At 38.0% G+C, this 23528-nt stretch overlaps 1 protein-coding gene across 15 annotated transcripts in view; it reads left to right on the forward strand.

The window, feature by feature from the left end:
- HMBOX1 (homeobox containing 1) overlaps positions 1 to 23528 on the forward strand; it is a 178021-nt gene that overhangs the window by 46107 nt on the left and 108386 nt on the right. The gene's annotated exons all lie outside the window — the stretch shown is intronic.

The raw sequence follows: 23528 nt of genomic DNA on the forward strand, positions 1-23528 counted from the left end.
TTCCTTGGATTAATTTCTGTGTGACATGGAATTCTTTCATCATGGCTCTGAAATTTTTGTTCTTCCATTTAAAAAAAGTCCTTTTTGTTTATGAAAATAGAGTGCAGCCCAACACATTTTCTTCAATACAATCTTGGGAAGTATTCTTAGTACCTACCGGTGTTGCCAAAATACTAACCTTGAGACTGGAGACCTCCTCTTTGTATCTTCCATAATATTTTGCGCAAAGTGGGGGTTTAATCTCAAAGGCAAGACTCTTGTCATTTCTAGAGCCCCCCCTGTGTTAGAAAAGGAAGAGAAGAATAAACATGTTTTACAGCCAGGAACAGCATAGACTTAGAAAGTGTGATGATCATCAAAGTTTTCTTGAAGGTAATTTATGGGAGAAAACTGAAAAATAACTTTAAAAATTAGAAAGTAAATTTTGAAGGTGAAACATGGATTCGCCATCTATTCATTTTTGTCCCTCAGTATATTATGCTACTTAGTTTTGTTTTTTCTCCCTTGTCCATAATTTTTTTTTATACTTCAGTTATTAGGTGTCATCATAGATCCCTCATTGAATCTCCGTCTGTCATTTTCTCTTTTTGACTGCCTCGGGAGACCTCTTGCTCACTGCCTTTATTAATTGAAGCCAGGATAACAGGCTTTTGTTTCAGTTTGTCATACTAGAGTTCTTGTATGTCTGGCATCGCAGGCCTACTCAGTTCTCCATATTTCAGATAACAGACTTTGATACGTTTTCCACATCATGTCGGTCAGGAATCTGTATGTTAAAAACAAAAAGCAGTGTTGAATTGTGACTTTGCACAAGTAAACCTCCCTCAGTTAGTTTTATCTGCAAAATCGAGAAACTTAATATCTGCTCTTGCAATGTAATAGAATTTGTTGTGAGTATAAAATTAAAGATTTGTAAGCTGCAAGACCTCTGCAACTTTCAGGTATTATGGGAATGATATTTCTAAAATAAGTACCACTTAGGAAGGGCTACAGTAAAATAAAATATTCACACTCATAGGAAGCAGCAAGGGGTATCTTTTTTTTTGGTTATTTTTAGTTTTTTTTAAGAGACAGGGTCTTGCTCATTAGCTTAGACTGGAATACAGTGGCACAATCATAGAATCATAGTTCACTGCAGTCCCGAACTCCTGGGCTCAGGTGATCCTCCAACCTCAACCTTAAGAGTAGCTAGGATTACAGGTGCAGAACACCACTCCTGGCAAATTTTTTTTTTTTTTTTTTTTTTTTGGTATAGGCAGGGTCTTGCTATGTTACTCCAGCTGGTCTTGAACTCCTGGCCTCAAGTGATCCTTTCGGCCTTGGCCTCCCAGAGTGTTGGGTTTACAGGCATGAGCCACCTCACCTGGCCAGGGGTATCTTTTCATTTGCTTCTTTTCTTTTTCTTCTGGAGTAGTAGCCTTTTTCTATCTGTGGAAATTTAATTCACCCCTAAAAGCCTAGGGCGATGGCACCACCTTCATAAATTCTTCCTTTCTAGATTAAAAATGATGGGGGATCAGGCCTGCAATGCCAGCATTTTGGGAGGCCAAGATGGGAGGATTGTTTGAGGCTAGGAGTTTCAGGCCAACCTGGGCAAGAAAGCAAGACTTTGTCTCTTTACAAAAACAAAAGAGGCCAGGCGTGACTCATGCCTATAATCCTAGCTCTTGGGAGGCTGAGGTGGGTGGATTACCTGAGTTCAAGGGTTCCAGACCAGCCTGACCAACATGGTGAAATCCTGTCTCTACTAAATATAAAAAATCAGCCGGGCATGGTGGCATGTGCCTGTAATCACAGCTACTCGGGAGGCTGAGGCAGGAGAATTGCTTGAACCTGGGACGCAGAGGTTGTGGTGAGCCGAGATTGCAGCATTGCACTCCAGCCTGGGCAACAAGAGTCAAACTCCGTCTCAAAAATAAAAAATTAAAAAAAAAAAAAAAAGATAAAAGGAAAGAACAAAAAATGATATCACCCTCTAGAATGCAGATAATTTAGCAGCTTTTGAATGGATGTAACAGTTCTTCTATTTTTGCATTGTTTACAGTCACCCGCTATTCCTGAGTGAAACATCTTGGATGCTCTGAAATAATCATAGGAATAGGGCAGGAGTCACTGAAACTTTACTTTGTTTTTTGTTTTGTTCTTGTTTTTGTTTTTTGAGATGGAGTCTTGCTCTTGTCGCCCAGACTGGAGTGCAGTGGCGCCATCTTGGCTCACTGCAACTTCCGCCTCCCTAGATTCAAGTGATTCTCCTGCCTCAGCCTCCCTAGTAGCTGGGACCACAGGCACCCACCACCATGCCTGGCTAATTTTTGTATTTTTAGTAAAGATGTGGTTTCACCATGTTGGCCAGGCTGGTCTCGAACTCCTGGCCTCTGGTGGTCCACCTGCCTCGGCCTCCTGAAGTGCTGGGATTACATGCGTGAGCCACTGGGCCCGGCTGGGGAGCTTGTTAAAAAACACCAGCCCTAACCTTACACTCTGATTGCAGTAAGCTGGGGATGAGGCAGTGTGTCAAACAGGCTGCTTTTTAAAAAAATCTCTTGTATTTTGGCCCCTCCCATAGTAGGTCTTTTATACATAATGTTCCCTTTGCTTCTTTGTCTATATAATGTCTATCCTTCAGATCTGAACTTTATCTTTTTAAAAACAATTGTTTTAGTTTTTTTTTGTTATTATTTTTGAGACAGAGTGCAATGGCGCTGTCTTGGCTCACCCCAACCTCTATCTCCTGGGTTCAAGCAATTCTCCTGCCTCGGCCTCCTGAGTAGCTGGGATTGCATTCATGGGCCACCACACCCAGTTAATTTTGTATTTTTAGTAGAGATGGGGTTTCCTCATGTTGGTCAGGCTGGTCTTGAACTCCCAGCCTCAGGTGATCCACCCGCCTCGGCCTCCCAAAGTGCTGGGATTGCAGGTGTGAACCACTGCGCCTGGCCTGTTTTAGATTTTTTTAAAAGGCTAGTCAGTGAACTTTATCGTTAGTTCCTAAGGTGAATCCTTTCCCAATCTCTCTAACAAAGTCAACTCTCCCACATTATATGTTCTTATAGCACTCAATACCCCATTATAATGTTTATCACAAGTGCAACTTTACATTTATTTGTATTGTTATTTATGTAATGACTCTCACTACACTGGAAGCTTCCTAAGGGTAGAAATACGTACGTTCTTTTTCTCTGTTATGTTCCTAATGACTAAAATAGTTCCTAGAACACAGTTGTTGCATAATAAATATTGAGTGGGTGGAGGAATAATGGTCTGCAGACAACTTTTGGACAAGCATTGGACCAGGAGTTCTGGACCCTTGCATTCTGTCTCTGACTTACAACTGACATATAATTTATCTCTTAACTTTTCTCTATCTCTTTTAGTATTGTAAAACTGAATGAAATCTGCCCTACCTACTTCACAGGGCGTTGTGAGCATCAAATGAGAAATGTGAAGGTACTTTGAAAAGTATAAAGGTTCTATTCACATATAAAATTACATTAAATAGCTCCTGATATAGGTGGAAGGCACTGTGGTGGATACAAAGTAATAATATTAATACATGGATCATGTTATTGTTATTTATTCTATAACCTCTAGGAGTTGTATTTCAAGATGGAGTTTAGTTTCTAATTCTTGTATATTTTACTTTTTGCTTATCTTAGAAATTATCTTACTGTCCATTGTTTAGAGTAGTGAATATTTTTTATTTCCCCTTGTGAAAAACATGTAAACCAAAATTACCTAAGGCTCGTCCTCATATTTTTTTCTATGGTTCAGAAAGCTCTATGGTTTCAACACAAACTATCTTTTACAAATGGCTCATCTGTGTATTTATAAATATTTTGTGCTGTGGGGCACGAAGAGATTGTATATGTTAACTCTGGGTAAAATGGAATAGGAAAACATCAGTTAGATAAATTAAATTGAAATAAATACTTTGTTGTATTTTTGGAACAGGGCAAGATGTCCTCAATTTACAAAACAAAACAACTCTATATTAGGTCATTACATAATTTTCTACCACTAGGTTATTAAAATATATTTATGGTTTCCCCCTCTCTTTTCTGTTTCCAAATCTTCTTACCTTTACTTTTTTATTTTTCTAATTTTTCTTCTTTTTAACTTCAACAATCTGGGTTGCAGAGGAAAAAAACCTGGCACTTAATCAAGAACATGATCTCATTGCTTTCAATGGCTTAGAAAAGAAACATTTTAAAGCAGTTGAAAGATTTCACTTTAGAAAGTAGGTACTGCATAACTAAGTGTGTTGGTTCCCAGCAGAGCCTTGAGTAACCTCTTTCCAGCCATCCTCATGTTTTTTCTCTACTTCCTGTTCAGTGAGCAGTAGCCTAAGTTTAAAAAAAATTCAGTAAGAATTTCCTTTGGTTCTCTTGCCAGAGTATTGTTTTCTGTTCTTTTACTTCTCTACATATTACGGTTATATTTTTATAGGTTGATTGCTTCTAGGGCTTCATCACCAAAGGCAGAGATGGAGAATAACTTTTAGTTTCCTCTTGCTTACACAAACCCCCCAGTCCTTTCAGAGTCCTCTTCAGTATTTCTAGGAGCCCTCGAATGGAATGTGACATGTGTTCAAGAACAGAAACGAATACTCCTTCCTTACAGCCTCCCTTGGGAAGTCCATCCTCTCTCAGGCCACCCCAGTGTGGCATCTATCAATGCCACTGCTACTGGGTCCTCTGTGAGAGAGTAGCAGTGTGAGAAATGCTGTCTTTAGTGCTTCAGAGCTGCCAGTCTTCAGGGTGCCCTGGAGGTACCAGACTGAATTAGACCCAGTTCAAGGAGCCAGATGGAAAAAGACACCGTGCCATTTATTCCATTGTCCTTAGTTCATCGCAGTCCCCTTCTGCTCACTCCTTCACCCCCTCTCGGTTCCTTCTGAAATCTCCAGCATCCTTGAACAAGGCAATATAACATATATATGGAGGGGGAGGGTCATTGCCACACCAGTTCTGGTAATTACTTAATTTCTTAGTCATATTTGGAATCAGCTGGGCCAATTTGTTACATTTTTAAAACTAATTTTTACCTGCTACAGAACTGCCCCCATCCCTCAGTTATTAAGTTCTCCTCCTTGAGGGAATTAATACTACCAGTTTCTTCTGTATCCTTCCAGAAATATTTCATGCATGTGTAAGAACAAATCTATATATAGTTATTTATATTCTTCCCCACTTTCCTCCTCCTGCTGCTCCTTCACAACTGACATATGTATATTCAGCTCCTTGTTCTTTTCTCTCGGAATCTGTTTCATATTAGCACATAATGAATTTTCTTATTTTTTTTTATAGTTGCATTGTATGGTTATACTGTAACTTATTTATGTAGTCCCCTAATGGTGACATTTAGGGTGTTTTCTGATCTTTTGGTGTTACAAATAATACTACAAAGAATAATACTGAACATAAATTATTTTGCTTATGAGTGTATCTGTAGCATAAATCTCTACTACTGGAATTGCTGGGTTAAAAGTTGTGTGCATTGTAATTTGGATCCTGCTACCTTTTCAGTTACTAAACTCTGAGGGGCTTTGTCTGGCTTTTTGGCTTTTGTTTTGTCTTTGATTCCTAGCTTCTACTCTAGACTCCTGCTTTTTGTGAACTGCTTCATCACCATCTGATTTTATTTGATAATTGCTCAGGAAGTGCCCAGGCAATATAAGTAAGTGGACCAGGTATAAGGGGAAAAAAATAGATTGTTTTGTTTCACACTGTGGGGGAGGTAAAATTTCTTCTGTGTACATTTAGGGTCTCTAGTTGGGCCTAAGGATTAAACTGATGTAAATTAACAAGAGAAAAAGCATACAAATTGTTTTCAATAATTTACGTGTACATGGGAGCCCTCACAAGAAAATGAAGACCCAAGGAAGCAGTGAGGACCAAAACCTTATATACTGAGTAGACAAAGAGTAGTAAATTGTGAAAACATGACAAGGCAAAGGGATATGGGCTAGAGCAGTTTGTCGTGGAAAACTGACTAGGCAGATAAGGGTTAGTTTGACAAGGTTTGTTTGTACAGATTTCTCTTGTCCTCAACTCCCAGGTTCTGGTGATAAGAATGTCTTCCTTCCTCCTGGTACAGGGAGGGCACCTTTCACATGGAAATGTTATCTTCTGCTTTCAGGAAGGAAAGGAAGGTCAGTGCCTTCTTGTGTCTGCTGTTTTTCTAGTGCCCTTAACTCAAAATAATCAATATGCCAAAGTAACATATTTTGGGGTGGCATGCTCCGAACCCTGTTAACACTTCTCATAGAGACATAAGTGTAAAGAATTACGTCTCTTGAGTGGGACAAACCACAGTATAACCTTCAATGATAAATGAGAGTTGATACTTGGTGTCTAGAGATGGTGGGGTGACAACTGTCACTCTGCCCTGTGCATGTCCTATATCAAGGGATTACATGAGGGATTACAAACTCAGTGGTGACAGATGCTGCACCACTTCTTCTATAAAAACAGAAGCCTCAATATTTATATGCAGCCTCCCAACTTTTAAATACTGTGTAGGTCAATATACATCCACAGGATTGATCCAGCCCCCTAAGCCAGGAGTTTCTGCCCTCTACTGTTGTACCTACAGAGACACATTCTTGGCTTGTTTCTCTAGCTCTGACTTTCTACATATTCTAGTCTCTCATCATCTGCTGCAGGCTAGATATTGCCCCTAGATGGTCCACTGATTTTTACAATATTCAGTTCTGCATATCATCGTCTGTCTTCTGAAATCTTTATTTGGAGTTTCCTTTACCCTTGATGTTTTTTAGTCACAATATACAGAATCATGAGATTCAAATACTGCATTTCTGTTCATTTAATTATTCATATCCTATAAATCCAACAAGCATTTCTATTTTGTAAGTGTAGACTTAGAATTTTAGCAACTAGAAACAGAAAATACAGACATTTGTTATGTTCTCTTCATGATCTCTACCAAGATTCTTTCTAGAGTCTGGTCATTATTTGAAGGAGCAGGAGAGCATGATCATTGATATTGGTTAAGTATTATTAATAAAATAAAGCTTACCAATAAAAGTTTTTCTGTCTGAAGTCATTCATGCCATCCTTTGAATGTGGTTTGTTCTGTGAGGTCCTGGAAGAGGAATTAAGAACTTGAGCTAAAGTTTCCAAGCATTGGATTACTATTCCCATTGGATCAAAAATCTTAACCTGGTGGGTCTCCAGTACTATATCCTTATTTTAGTTTTTAGAAATTCCCACTGGAGAGAGGTGTACAGTTGTCACTAATCATTTCTTCTCTTCCTCTTGTTGGACCTGTTTCCAATCCATCAAAAGTGATTACACAGCTTTTGGGAAGAAAAAGGTAATTCCTTCAAGGTGGTTAGAAACTACTGCTTTGATTCTTTTTCTCAAATAGTAATTTATTCATAATTAGAATAATTAAAAGATTCATTAGAGGCACTGTAAAAACCTGAATTTTGGAAAGAAACTCGGGACAATGAGTCCCTGCAGTTGCTGGGGGAAAGCAAGTCTCATCCAAGCAGTTCTTGGCTGAGAGATACCTGCCTAGCTCTGGATTTCTGCGTATTTAGGAAAGAACTTTCTCATCATAGTTTGATTCTGCAAATAAACTCCCCCACTCAAAAGCAAGTGTTCTCAATAGGCCATTCCAATGTTGTTATTTTTGTTACAAATACTACCTCCTGTGACTTTATCCTCCTTGAGAGGTTTCCCTAAAGATGTGATAGCTTTTAGAAAGGTTAATGCTTCAAACTTTCAAAGAGGCAAAAGTGCTAACATTTCTAGGTACCTACTTTAGAAGCTTCTTCTACTGTATCTTTAATTCTCATACTGATCCCTTGAGGAAGATATCATTGTCCACAGTTTACAGAAGAGGAAATGAGGGCTTAACAAGATTAAGACATTTGTACAAGATCAAACTGCTAACAAGTGTTAGAACCTGAGGTCGAACACACAACAGTGTTATGTAAAATCTTATTCTTTGTAATCTCTTATTTTATTCAACTCCCAGTTTTTCATTTGAGGAAGATTACTTTGTTAACGATGTATAACAAGAATAGGACGGAAGGTAGGGAGAGTGGTTGGAAATCATTACATTAGTATAACAGAAAGAGAAGGTCTCAAGTAAGATAGCAGTAGGATTGGAGAGAAGGTTATAGATAAAAGAACCTGCTAAGGAGGGCAGTTGGTACCACTTAGTGTAGCATTTTTGTATTTTGTTTTAGTTTATCAAGTAAAGAATGAATTTTTCCAGATGTGAATTTCTGTTTAAAAGGATGACCTATCAATTATATTTTGAATTTAATAACACTTAATATTGTGGGATATGGCATAACATAAAGTATAAAGGCAGAATTTTAAGAGTCCATTGTTCTCTGCCTTTCATGGGGAATATGTTTTTTCCCCCCACTTTTTGAAATAACTTTAATAAGATATAATTCACATACCATACAATTTACCCATTTAAAGTATACGGGTCAATGAATTTTACTATATTCACAGTTGTGTAACCATCATGAAATCCATAGAGCATATTTTTTTTTTTTCTTTATTGAAATGGAGTCTTGCTTTGTCACCCAGACTGGAGTGCAATGGCACGATCTTGGCTCACTGCAACCTCCGCCTCGCAGGTTCAGGTGATTCTCCTGCCTCAGCCACCCAGGTAGCTGGGATTAGAGGTGCCTGCCACCCGCCTAGCTAATTTTCATATTTTTAGTAGAGATGGGGTTTCACCAAGTTGGCCACACTGTTCTCGAACTCCTGACCTCAGGTGATCCACTCACCTCGGCCTCCCAAAGTGCTGGGATTACAAGTGTGAGCCATCGTGCCCAGCCCATAGGGGATATTCTTAATACGATTGTGTTGCCCGGGCATGGTAGGTGGCTCATGCCTGTAATCCTAGCACTTTGGGAGGCCATGGCGGGCAGATCACTTGAGGTCAGGAGTTCAAAACCAGTGTGGCCAACATGGTGAAACTTCATCTCTACTAAAAATACAAAAAGTTAGCCTGGCATGGTGGTGGATGCCTGTAATCCCAGCTACTTGGGAGCTTGAGACAGGAGAATCACTTGAACTCAGGAAGTGAGGTTGCAGTGAGCTGACATGGTGCCATTGCACTCCAGTCCAGGTGACAGAGAAAGACTCCATCTCAAAAAAAAAAAAAAAAAAAAATACAATAATGTTTGATATGTATTTTCAAATCATTATTTTTATTTTTATGTATCTTAGCTCAGATAAAATAAGTAATAAAGAGCATAGGATATAAATTTATCTCATTTAAAAATGCTGGTTAGAAATAACATAAAAGAATTTAAAGCCAATTTGAGTCTGGAAATTATTCTAAAGATCGAAGAGGTCTTGCCACCTGTAGTTACATATAAGTCCATAGAACAATGGGTACTTTGTGAGACCTCATTATATTTGGTTGCACACAATAAATACAAATATTAACACTGTATATTTGTATGGCACATTGTAGTTTATAATTGTCATTATAGTTTGAGAACCCAGGAGCTTGTCAGTAGATATCTGAGGAAAATAATTCAGGATAAGGGATCTGAAACATATGGATACTTTAGAAGATAAAATTGAGATAAACCTTTGTCATTTTGGAGTAGAATACATTATCTTGAGGAATATAGAGGAACATAAGAAAGAGAAAATGTGATGCTTATCTGTAGCCCAGGTGTTTAAAGATGGGTGTGTAAGAAAGATGTATGCTCCACAACTCAGATGGAGAACCTTTTTTCATGAATTCAGGTAATTTTTATGTCTATTAGCGAGGCAGTATAAAATGTGAGGCCCTAAAATAACTCTCTATAGTAGACTCTGAGGAATGCAGAGAAATAAACTGTTGTCCTTGAGTTGCTTACAGTATTACGAGTATTGGGTAAAGAGTAAGTTGGCTCTGTGGAATTTGTTTGACTTCAGCTTTTAATTGTGAACCATTATCTGACTGGCCACCTGGTTATTCTGAATTATATATTAGCATATCCTCCTGAGATATGGAAAGTAAAACACTTCTCCACTTTTTTTGCAATTGAGAGCATATGAATTCTCTCATCTTCTGCCTTCTTTTCTTCCTTTCAGCACTCACCACCTAGTAAATTGACTGATGATGCATCAAAGCTAGTCGGAAGAGTAGTTGATAATACTCTGAAGTACAATTTAATGGATGCTGGGAATGTCCAAAATTAATGTCTCGAGTAACCCGTTGATATTATCAGAAATTCTACCGTTAGCAATTCATGCTAAATCTCTTGTTAAATTGGATTATCCCTACTAAGGCTGTTGACTTAATCCACGTTAGCTAGATAATATTTCATGTTTTTAATAGAAATTTTCAAGTGTAGATTCTCCTTTGATCTGGCCCTCATGCCCCTGGTTTCACGTTCTCACATGTTACTTTGTTCATGCAGCTCTAACCATATTGTCTTCGTGCAGTTTCTTTGAAACTGGTAGGCTGTGAGATCTTGATCTTGAATGCTTTGTCCCTCGTATCTACATGGCTTGCTGCCTGACTTTATTTATTTATTTATTTATTTATTTATTTATTTATTTAAGACAGTGTCTTGCTCCATTGCCCAGACTGGAGTACAGTGGTGCGAATACACTCACTACAGCCTGAATCTCCTGGGCTCAAGTGATCCTCCTGTCTCAGCCTCTTGAGTAGCTGGGACTAGAGGTGCATGCCATGATACCTAGCTAATTTTAAAAAATTTTTTGTAGATATGGAGTCCCACTGTGTTGCACAGTCTGGTCTCGAATTCCTGAGCTCAAGTGATCCTCCTTCTTTGGCCTCCCAAAGTGCTGGGAGTGCAGGCTTGAGCCACTGTGCCAGGCCTAACCTAACCTTATTTAAATCTTTATTAAGATTTTACTTTCTCAATAAGACTTTCTCTGAGCATTCTATTTAAAATCGTAATCCTACCATCCACTGTCCCTATCAAATTTCCCCACTTTTTGTTTCTCCATTGTAATTATCATGACCTGAAAATACATTGTTTTACCACAAGAATGTAACTTCCATGTGAGCAGGAATTGTGTTTTGTTCATTGCTATATTTCCCAGTGCCTAGCATGTAATAGGTGCTTAGTAAATATTTGCTGAGTGCATAAATGAATGAATACTTGGGTCTTGCAGGATTGAGGCATAAAAGAAGTGCCTGTATAGAGAGGATACCATTTATCTCATGTTACAGGTTTTTTAAAGATGGTATTCTGTGAAAATATGTTTTAAAATTTTATTTTCTTCTCCTTCTACAGGAAATCCTTGTCTATGGCCAGCTATAGAAGGCTTCTGTTTGCACATTTATAACAATTCTCAACTCTTAACAAAACCTTTGAATGACATGCATTTAGTAGATCTTAAGTTTCTGAATGTCTGGAATGTTTGCTTTTATTTATTGTGCAAATTAGTGTTAGCACTAACCTGGGAATCAGAGTTTCTAGCTCCTACGATCAGATTTTTTTTCATCTGTAAACTGATGTGACTGGAAAACATGATTGTTAATATCAGTTCTAGCTTAATATAAGATTTTATTATTTACCTTATTCTAGCTTAATAAAATATCTTTCTCCAATTCTGTAATTATTTCCTTTATTAAGGATTGGGAAACTTCTGGGGTAAGGGAAATGCAAAATAAGGATGAAGACATTAAATCTTCCAGAAACTCAAGACCACAATTTTTTGCTCTAGTAATTGTTTATTATACTCTGCCTGCAAAGCAAAGAGAGTAGAGGTTTCAAAGCTACATGAGTGAGTAATAAATCAGGGCATCTGTATTATATTATGTATTAGTTCTATGAGTAAACTTTAATTTTTTAACATGAAAATATTCCAGATGTATGCCAGTAGGAATAATTTTTGTTTGTTTTAGTCCAGGAGATAGTTTCCTTTTTTGAATAATAGTTACACAGACGTTAAAATTATTTATAAGGATGATAGGAGACTCTGCAATTCAGCTTTTTAAGTTTTCCTGTTGGAGTCAACTCTGGAGAGCTGTCATGGGCTAAGCAACATGGAGATGTTGATCTGGATTCTCTGGTGTTTTTTAGCTACCTTGGTGGAGGGGTGGGGCACCTGAAGTCTTAACAGAGTTTGGCCTGCAAGGCGCTGTGAATATAGATCGTAAACCAGTGATAGGGTAGGGTGGGTGGTAACTCTTTCATCCTGAGAACACATATTGTTTACCGAATTATCAAGAACAAAGCCTATTTATCTTTGTAACTTTAGCATTTTGGCTTGCAGTGGATACTTAATAAATTCTTATTAATTATCTTGGAAAATGTCCGAATTATGCTATTTTTAAATTTAGTATCATAGAATCTTTTGGTGCTAATTTTTAGGACTGGAACCCTTAAGATGATCTTACTTGAATAAGACTTCAAAATGGGCATTTTCTTTCATTTCTTCACTAAGCAAAGATTTATTTACTGCTTGTTGCCAGCTCATTGGTAGCAGCTGAGACTGCAGCAATTGATAAGAAACAATCCCTGCTCTTCTGCTCACATTCTAGTAGGGAAAGACAGATAGGTATTCAAATTATTGTAATACAGGATAACAGAAATATATGTGTGGTGCTGTACTAGCAGAGGTTTGAAAGACTATTTGCTGTCCTGAAGCCAGTAGAAAAGAAAGGGGAGGAAGGTATTCCGGTTTAGAAGGTCTACAGGACCTGATTGGCTGGGGCAAGTAATTACTATGTGGGATGAGAGCAACAGAGGTTAGAGACTAGTTTGGGAATTCTTATGAGTTACTTTCACCAATATCGTATATGAATTCCTTTAAAGTAGACATATCCTAAGTGCTGTCAAGTTTATCTTCACTTGTGATTAAATCATTAAATGTATTTCATCAATTCAGCTTGGAATGCCAGTATGTATGTCTTTATGCCTAGACACTATATTTTACCCAGGAGATAAGGTATTGCATCATGAGAATTTTTCTTGTACTCTAAACCAGTACATAGTTTCCAAGTGGAATTATCTTAGGAGTCATTTAAAAATATTCTTGGACCCCCACCTCTAGTTTGGATTCAGTAAGTCCAGAGTTGGCTGGGGATTCTATGCTTATAAAAGACTTACATGTGATTCTGATGTACAGCACAGTTTGGGAACAATTGCACTAAACTGACATGGAGAGAAAGTTCTACCTGCTATAATACATTTGTACTGTAATTCAGTAAGAATGGAATAGGTTCACATATAACTTAACAGTAACGACCCCATGGGAGTGGAGCACCCTGAGATTTCCATAGAAGGGAATGCTAAGTAGTATATTATAAACAGTGGCGGCTCCTTAGATATGTTTAGATGAATCTGAAGATCTGAAGTCAAACCACAGATTGTACAGTTACAACTCTTTCTGAAACAGTGAAGCCACAAAGGAAGTGACATTTAAACTGACTATGCTTGAAGGTAATCATGGTTGGAGTCAGTACATTAGAGGCACAACTGTATAGAGGTAGAGATGGTAGCTCAGCTCTGACCTAGGGATAAGTATTCTCTGACATTTCCTAGCATAGTTCAACAGAGTTTACCAGTTACTCACTATTGATAATAGAGAAATATATATTTCTATTTCAGATTACATATTTTAGAATAGAAAAAAGTAGAGAACATAATTGAGATCAACAGTAAAAGCCACCATGTGTTTTAAAGTAATCAAGACCTGTAATTCCTGTACTAGACTATTACAGTAAATTCTGGAGGGTATGTGGCAGTCATGTGGCTTTTCTGATTACCTGTATTTATTGATAAAACTCTAACATCATCTAGCAGTAGCCTGGAGCCTCTTGTCCAGAAGCCATAAAGAATGTGATGTTTTAAACTCTTCTCTCTATTCATGAATTAGTTCAGCAAATATTATAGTGCCTGTTATGTTCCAGATATTTTATTTATTTATTATTATTATTTTTTTTTTGAGACAGAGTCTTGCTCTGTCGCTCAGGATGGAGTGCAGTGCTACGATCTCAGGCGCCCGCCGTCACGCCTGGCTAATTTTTTGTATTTTTAGTAGAGACGGGGTTTCACCGAGTTAGCCAGGATGGTCTCGATCTCCTGACCTTGTGATCCGCCCGCCTCGGCCTCCCAAAGTGCTGGGATTACAGGCGTGAGCCACTGCTCCCGGCCTATTTATTTTTTTTTGAGCGGAGTCTTGCTCTGTTGCCAGGCTGGAGTGCACTGACGTGATCTCGGCTCACTGCACCCTTCACTTCCTGGGTTCAAGCGGTTCTCCTACTTCAGCCTCCCGAGTAGCTGGAACTACAGGTGCACGCCACTATGCCCAGCTAATTTTTATATTTTTAGTAGAGGCAGGGTTTCACCTTGTTGGCCCGGATGGTTTCGATCTCTTGACCTCATGATCCACCCACCTCGGCCTCCCAAAGTGCTGGGATTACAGGTGTGAGCCACTATACCCGGCCCAAATAATATTTTAGGAGCAGATATAGATAATAGACAAATAAAATCAATAGTATGTCAAGTGGTAATGCCTGCTTAGAGGAAAAAGTGAAAATAAGACTATTTTGCTTAACAACAACAACAAAAGCTGAGTTTAGGAAAAGGAAGCCTGGAAAAAAGAGAAGCTTGTGTGGTTGCATCATACATGTTTAATCAATGCTTCTTGAATGAATGTGCAAAAGACATAAGGGTTATCTGCACATCTAATATACAAAAAAATGATGTGGTGATGAGAGAAAGTACCGAATATAATTTTAAAGTACAGGCCCAGAGAATTAATAGTTTCCTTGCATTCTGCTCTGGTTAGGCTCTCTGCAGGAGTTTTGTGCTGAATTTGGGGAGCCACTTTTTAAGATAAACTCTGACATGCACATCTGAAGAAGGCAGTCAAGATAATGAGAAAACCAGGCTGAGCGTGGTGGCTCACACCTGTAATCCCAGCACTTTAGGAAGCCAAGGGAGGAGGATCACTTGAGTCCAATTAGGAGTTTGAGACCAGCCTGGGCAACATAGTTGGATCCCTGTCTCTACAAAAGTATTTTTTAAAACTCAGCTGGGCATTGTGGCATGTACCTGTAGTCCCAGCTACTCTGAAGGTTGAGGTGGGAGGATTGCTTGAGTCTGGAAGGTTGAGGTTGCAGTGAGCTGTGATGGTGCCACTGCACTCCAGCCTGGGTGACAGAGTAAGACCCTATCTTAAAAAGAAAAGAAAAGTAGAAAACCGTATCCAACTGGAATCAGAACTAGGAATATTTATTTATTTAGTTGTATTTTTGAGGCAGAGTCTCGTTCTGTCGCCCAGGCTGGAGTGCAGTGGCATGATCTTGACTCACTGCAGCCACCACCTCCTGGGTTCAAGCGATCCTCCTGCCTCAGCCTCCCCAGTAGCTGGGATTACAGGCCCCCGCCACCATGCCCAGCTAATTTTTGTATTTTTAGTAAAGATGAGGTTTCACCATGTTGGCCAGGCTGGTCTCGAACTCCTGACCCTCAAGCCATCTGGCCACCTGGGCGTCCCAAAGTGCTGGGATAACAGGTGTTAGGCACCGTGCCCAGCCAGGACAAAGAATATTTAACATGGAGACTATTTGCAAAGATTATGCTGATTTTTAAAAAGGCTGACTTGTGGAAGAAAAAAGAAATTTAATCTTTATCGGTCCAGCCAGATGAATAGGTTGAAGTTACAGGAAACAATTTTAGAAACTATAAAAGGAAGATCTTTATCAGTAAAACTCTCCAATATGCTTTCTGGTCACTGGAAGTGTAGGAAAGGCTACATGATTATCTATAGGTCTATCAATTTTTGACAAGTACTATATGTAATAATTCTTTTGGAATAAAAATATCCATGATATGTGATATATGTAATTTTAATCACAAATCATAATGATGCTTGACTTCTTGCATAGTACTTATCAGAAGTAAACATTTGCCGAGACGGGCGGATCACGAGGTCAGGAGATCGAGACCATCCTGGCTAACACAGTGAAACCCCGTCTCTACTAAAAATACAAGAAAATTAGCCGGGCGTGGTGGCAGGCGCCTGTAGTCCCAGCTACTCGGGAGGCTGAGGCAGGAGAATGGCGTAAACCCGGGAGGCGGAGCTTGCAGTGAGCCGAGATCGCGCCACTGCACTCCAGCCTGGGGCACAGAGCAAGACTCCGTCTCAAAAAAAAAAAAAAAAAAAAAAAGAAGTAAACATTTGCGCCAGAGAAATGATAACAAATAGTATTTGAATCTTACATTTTGAGAAAGGTGAAGCCTACTATAGCAGAACTACAGTTCTGCTAAGAAAAGGGAAGTCCGTTAGCTGATTGACCCTGGGCAAGTAGTGTCTTGTCTTAATTACCAACCTGAAGGGATTCTGAGATTAAATGAGCTATTAAGTGTAAAGTACTTATTTCCCAGTGAGTGTCTGACCCAAAGAAGTGTTCATTAAATGGTGGTAGTAGTTTTTCTTTACCATTTTAAACTATCAAGAGGCATTATTTGAGAGATTCATATCTTAATTATCATTTTTAATTCCTGTTTCTATGGTATGTGTTTTCCTTGTGTCACCAACCATCCTTCACCCCAGACTCTCCATGTGTCTGTCTCTCAAGTCACAGCTAAATGTAGTAAGGCCTCATTTATTGGGTATTGTTTGAGGGAAAAACCGTTTGGCATGAGTGCAATACCTTCTGATTAACTTCCTAAAAGGTAAACTTGTCTTTTAGCCATTTTAGCTTTAAAAAACATAGTTTCCTGCCTGTTTAAAACAAAGATCCTAAACATGACTTTAACTTCTTGATGAGTCACTGTTATGTGTAGCTGTAATTAAATAGTTGTTTTCATTTACTTTATTTTCTTCTCTTCTGGTAGCTATCATTTTTTTTTTTTTTTCCAGTGGTTAAGCCTTTTATACTCTCCCAACCACTTTTGAAGTTTCTATGTCTAGTCTGGATTTGGAAACCAAATATTGAGCGTTTGCTAAGAATTTCACATGTTAAAATGATGAGATATCTGATACCTGGAATTTGCTTGAGAATACCTCTTGGAGCAGGGAGAGGAAGGGATATAAGATTGGCTATGATTTGCTAATTGTTCAAGCTGGATGATAGTTATATAAGCGTTCATTAACTGTCTCCTCTTTCTGCTCTTTTACATGTTTGCAAATTTTCGTAATAATAACTGATTTTAAAGAACCACCAGTTAAAAATAGAGTTGTATGTTAGCTATATGCAGGCCTATGCATATTTTGTATCTTTGTTTTTATTTTTGTAAGGATTCACAGGAAAGCGTGGTATTTATCTTTGGTCAGTAGCACTGAGAGCTTAGGGGAGAGGATGTTCACTTTTCTTTTTATCCTGCTGGAGTTTATGATATTTTTTCCTCTATGAGTTGTGTTTATTTTTATATTTATGTATATATGTATTTTTTTAAAAATTTATAGTCAGGAAGGCGGTTCATATTCTAGTCTGTAAATTGAAAGTACCAGTAATGTCTAATTTATGGGATTCTGAGCATTGCATACTTTTCTATTTTAAACTTTTTTGGTTTTATTTTTATAGATATTTTAGATGGGTAAAATTGGGTTCTGTGTAAGGGAATAAAAGAGCAGTAAAAGGGGCTCTGTAATGGTGTGTAAACTTTTGGGGATTCTTTTTTAGTATCCAAATCTGGGCTTAAGGGTCTTACTAGTTGGTCTCTGTAGTATACCCTGTCATCTCTCCCAATGATGGCTTACTTGCTGCCTGTGCCACCCTTTCTTAATTCTTTGCTTTCTTCCAAAAGCCTTACATTCTTAATATTTCTTTCTTCCCTGATTTAAATATTCTGCCCTTTCTGTGTGTACCATTATTGAGTGAAACAGATCTGTGCCAAGCTGTACAATGTAAATTCAATTTTAAGTCACCTAACATATTGGATTCACAATGCAGCATTTTTTGAAGATGGGCGTATAAACTGGTGCCTCTTTGGGAGGCGATTTGACAAAATCTGTCATAACTTAAAATGTATATACTCTGTCACAACAATTGTTCTGCTAGTATTTTACCCTGATGATGTACTTACACGTGTACAAAGATGTATGAAGAAGGACGGATGACAAGAAACTGTATGGTGTGTGAGTGGAAAAGAAGAAGGAGTTTGGGGTGGGAGGTCAGCTTACCTTTTATTTTATGTTTTTCAAAGTTTACTTTTTTCTGTACCTTATACAGTAATTACTTTTTATATTCAAAAGAAAAACTAGAGTAGAATGAGCCATTGTGCCACCTGCAGGCAATACAGTATCGACAAGTTCTTATTCCGAACAGATTTTTCTTCATTATATTTTTCTTTAGAGGTCAACATTGTTGATGGTAGGCGTCTTCATTGCTCAACTTGACTTCATGTAATATTTTGACAGTTCTAGTCCTTTGGTAATTAAAAGTTTATTTCTGATGGTAGGAATTTTTATAATTTTATCAAATATGCATATATATATTTGTTACATATACATATATATGTAAATGTGGCCATATACTTTTTTAAAAGGATAGTCTTTTTTTTTTTCTTCTCAAGTTGTTTTTTTTCTTTACCTCCTTCATTTCCTTGGCTTCCCAGGCCATTCACTTTTCCTTCCTGATCATATCCTATACGCACACCCATTCTTCACCCCAGTTCCATTGTGTGTTGCTCACCTGTTCTTGTCTTCTATGCTCTTGTACATAGAGATGTGCATATGTATGTATGCCTTTAGATATGCAAACTGACGTCAGAACACACATATAAAGGGATATTTTGGTTGTAGTTTTCTTTTTAAAAATCTGATCATATTATGCTTTCTTAAAATAGCATTTTGTTTTTTACACAACACTGCATTAAATAAATTCTACCAAATCACTTGATAAAACCCTAATTCTTTTTAATGATTGGATTTATGTTAATTGATCAAAGTGTATTGTAGTTTAGCCATTTCTATATTGATTGAAACAACGCTTTGTAGAGATAAGAAATTGGGGCTGGGCATCATGGCTTATGCCTGTAATCCCAGCACTTTGGGAGGCCAAGGCAGGTGGATCACCTGAGGTCAGGAGTTCGAGACCAGCCTGGCCAATGTGGTGAAACCCCATCTCTACTAAAAATACAAAAATGAGCCGGGCATGTTGTTGGGCACCTGTAGTTCCAGCTACTAGGGAGGCTGAGGCAGGAGAATCGCTTGAACCTGGGAGGCGGAGGTTGCAGTGAGCCACGATCACGCCACTGCAGTCCAACCTGGGCGACAGAATGAGACTGACTAGGAAAAAAAAAAAAAGAAATTGGAAAGTAGGTGATGTTCCTATATATATATTGCTAAATTAAAGGTGTAAGTTCTTTAAATTTTAATATATATCACAATATTTCTTTCCAAATGATGTCATAATCACATTTAGACCAATGAAATATGGTAGCATGATTGAAGATACATCTTTTAAATTTTTACTGAAGTGACATCTCGTTGTTAAGCTGTTATTTCCTTGACTTCTAGTGCATTTGAGTATTTTTTGAGTGAACTTGATAACTTGGATCTGCTCTTTCTCTACATGTCATATTTTTTTCAGTTTAACTGCTTAGTTTTTTTTTTTTTTCATAATAAGGAATTTTTAACCTTTTGTTTATCTTTTGAAGTTTCTGGTCTTTGTTAAGCATATCTACAAGACCTGTCATCTTCTAAATTTTGTTGTAGATGTGTTACTGTGATTTTTTACATTTGTCTTTATTTTGCCTGATACTTATTTTGTACATATAATATAAGATAAAAATGCAATTGTTTTTTTGCTAGATGATAACCAGTTTTTCTATTATAATTTTAAAAAATATTTATTCTCTCCTGCTGAATTAAAATGTAACCTTTGATAGCACATTGTGCCGTACTTGCTGTAATCTATAATTAAGATCTTTATTCTGTCCTGCTCCTTTGTGTGTCCGTTTCTATACCAGTGCCATATTGATTTCATGACACTGGCTTTTGACTTCTCTGGTCAGAAGTCCACTTTTGGTTTTCTTCTTTTGCTCAATTTTCTTAGTAGTTCTTAAACTGTCTGTTCTAACCCCATTAAAAAGTGGACAAAAGATATGAGCAGACATTTCTCAAAAGAAGACTTATAAGCAGCCAGCAAACATGAAAAAATGCTTATCATCACTAGTCATCAGTGAAATGCAAATCAAAACTGCAATGAGATACCATGTCACACCAGTCAGAATGGCCATTATTAAAAAAGTCAAAAAACAACAGATGTTGGCAAGGCCACTGTGAAAAGCAATTTGGAGAGTCTTCAAAGAACCAAAAATGGACTGGGCGTGGTGGGTCATGCCTGTAATCCCAGTACTTTGGGAGGCCAAGGTGGGCGGATCACCTCAGGTCAGGAGTTCCCCACAAGCCTGACCAACATGGTGAAACCCTGTCTTTACTAAAAATACAAAAATTAGCTGGGTGTGGTGGTGCAAGCCTATAATCCCAGCTACTTGGGAGGCTGAGGCAGGAGAATCACTTGAACCCAGGAGGTGGAGGTTGCAGTGAGCCGAGATTGCACGACTGCACTCCATCCCGGTGACAGAGCCAGACTCCATCTCAAAAAAAAAGAAACACAGAACTAAAAGTGGAAAAATTCTACTCAGCAATTCCAGTATATATATCTCTGTCTCTAGTATACACGCGCGCGCGCGCACACACACACACACACACACAGTATTTCCAGTATATGTATTTCTAGTGTGTGTATATATATATCGTATATATATATCTTCAGTATATATATATTTCCTGTATATATATCTCCAGTATGTGTGTGTGTGTATATATATGTGTGTGTGAGAAAATAAAAGGATATTATATAAATAAATATTTGTTATTTTAGTGTTCTGCCAAATCATTGACAAAAAGATATTTTTCTCCTTTATTCCAATATTTTTGCCGGTTAATTGCCAGGATAGATATAAATAAAATATCCTTTTATTTCCTTTGGGTATAAACCCAAAGGAAAATATATTGTTCTACCAAAAAGACACATGCACCCATGTGTCCATCACAGCACTATACACAATAGCAAAGACATGCAGTCAGCCTAGGTCCCTATCAACAGTGGAATGGATAAAGAAAATGTACATTTACACCATGGAATACTACCCATGTAAAAGGAACAAAATTATGTCCTTTGCAGCAAGGTGGGTACAGCTGGACGCCATTATCCTATGTGAATTAATGCAGAAATAAAATTAAATACCACATGCTCACTTATAAGTGGGAGCTACACTTTGGGTACACATGCATGTAAAGATGAGAGCAGTAGACACTGGAGACTCCAAGACAGGGGAAGGAGGAAATGAGGGGCAAAGGTTGAAAAAAATAACTTGGGTACTATGCCCACTACCTGGGTGATGGTTTCAACTGTACTCCAAACCTCAGCAGCACATAATATACCCTTGTAACAAACCTGCACATTTACCCTTTGAGTCTAAAATAAAAGTTGAAAAATAAACAAAACCTTTCTGCTCTATTAGGTCCTGTTTTTATTTATTTTTACTATTACTATTTTTTTGAGATAGCGTCTTGTCTGTCGCCCAGGCTGGAGTGCAGTAGTACAGTCTCGGCTCACTGTAGCCCCAGTTCCTGGGTTCAGGCAATTCTCCTGCCTCAGCCTTCCAAGTAGTTGGGATTACAGGTGTGTGCCACCATGCCCAGCTAATTTTTGTATTTTTAGTATAGACGGGGTTTCACCATGTTAGCCAGGCTGATCTCGAGCTCTTAACCTGAAGTGGTTGGCCTGCCTCAGCCTCTCAAAGTGCTGGTATTACAGGCATGAGCCACCACGCCCAGCCTAGGTCCTATTTTTAAATTGAAAGGAAAACCTTTTGGGCTTCTTTCTCAATATAGTTATTCATAAATATTGGGAAAGTTTACCACTGTCAATGAAAATCTCTTTCCCATTCTTTTTCTAGGTGTTTCCTGCTCAATTAGAGAAACTTTTACTTTTAAATGTATTGTATCATATCTCAATTTAATACTTTCTTTTATTTCAGGGTTTTGTTTTGTTTTGTTTTTAAAGATACCGGTTTTGCTATATTGCCCAAGATAGTCTTGAACTCCAGGCCTCAAGCAGTCCTCTTGGCTCAGTGTCCTGAGCCACTGGGATTACAGACATGAGCCCCTACACACAGCTTTTCAGTTTTTTGACAATATAATTGCTTGAGTTTTCTAGACATTGTTTTGCCAAATCATTGACAAAAAGATATTTTTCTCTTTTATTCCATTATTTTTGCCAGTTAATTCTTTTCTGTGTCTTACCATTTTTCCTATAAACTTTAAGTCAGTGTTTACTTATAAAGGATTTAGTGGGCGTCTCACTCTAATTCCTAATTTTATTCATTTGATTTATTGAATAGGTAATAACAATCACATGGTTAAAATAATTTTTTTAAAAAGCTTCCTATGAACAGCTTTCTTCCCATTCCTCTCCATAATCTCTCTAGTTCCCAACCCCGCATTCAAAGTAACCACTGTTATTGGATCTCTTCCACGGATTATTTTATGCATATAAAAGTGAAATTACACACATATATACTCTATATATTTATTGTGTGTGCATGCAATCTTAATTTTATTTGAAATGCTTTTAGTGTTTTGCTGTTTAGAATAATATTTTCCCTTCTTATGTTTTTACCAGAGTGTTTTTTTTCTAGCCTTCTTTTCCATAGAGTTTTTTTCTTTTTTTTTTTTTTTTTTTTTTTTTTTTTTTTTTTGAGACGGAGTCTTGCTCTGTCTCCCAGGCTGGAGTGCAGTGGCCGGATCTCAGCTCACTGCAAGCTCCGCCTCCTGGGTTTACGCCATTCTCCTGCCTCAGCCTCCCGAGTAGCTGGGACTACAGGCGCCCGCCACCTCGCCCGGCTAATTTTTTGTATTTTTAGTAGAGACGGGGTTTCACCGTGTTCGCCAGGATGGTCTCGATCTCCTGACCTCGTGATCCGCCCGTCTCGGCCTCCCAAAGTGCTGGGATTACAGGCTTGAGCCACCGCGCCCGGCCGAGTTTTTTTCTTTAAAATGGCTGCTAAGGCATTTACTGAATGCCTTTTCAACATCTATTGATATAACCATATAATTTCTCTTCCTTAAATGTGTTGACATATTGGATTATGTTGATTCCTAAAAATGAACCACTCTTGCATTTCTGTGTAGATTATAGTGGTATACAGTGAACCCCCCTTATCCACTGGGAATACATTCTGAGACTCCCAGTAGATGCCTGAAACTGCAGATAGTATCAAACTCTATGTATGCTGTGTGCAGATTTCATTTTCCTTCTTCACAGTTTCACAGAAGATTCATTCTTATAGTTCTTAGTAACCTCAGCATATGATTTTTTTTTTTTTTAACTTAAATTGAGAACTTTCACCTTTTCACTGAAAGGAAGCACTTTTGGCTTCTGTTTGGTGTATTGAAATTGCCAGCATCATTATTCTTGAGCTTTGGGGCCATCATTCTGTAGAATAAGGATTACTTAAACAGGGGCACTGATACCAGGACAGTCAGTGTGATAATCTAGAGAGCTAGTAAGTGACTAAGGGGCAGGTAGGGTCT

The sequence above is a fragment of the Chlorocebus sabaeus genome, chromosome 8, assembly GCF_047675955.1.
Source record: "Chlorocebus sabaeus isolate Y175 chromosome 8, mChlSab1.0.hap1, whole genome shotgun sequence".
NCBI classification, from domain to species: Eukaryota; Metazoa; Chordata; class Mammalia; order Primates; family Cercopithecidae; genus Chlorocebus; species Chlorocebus sabaeus.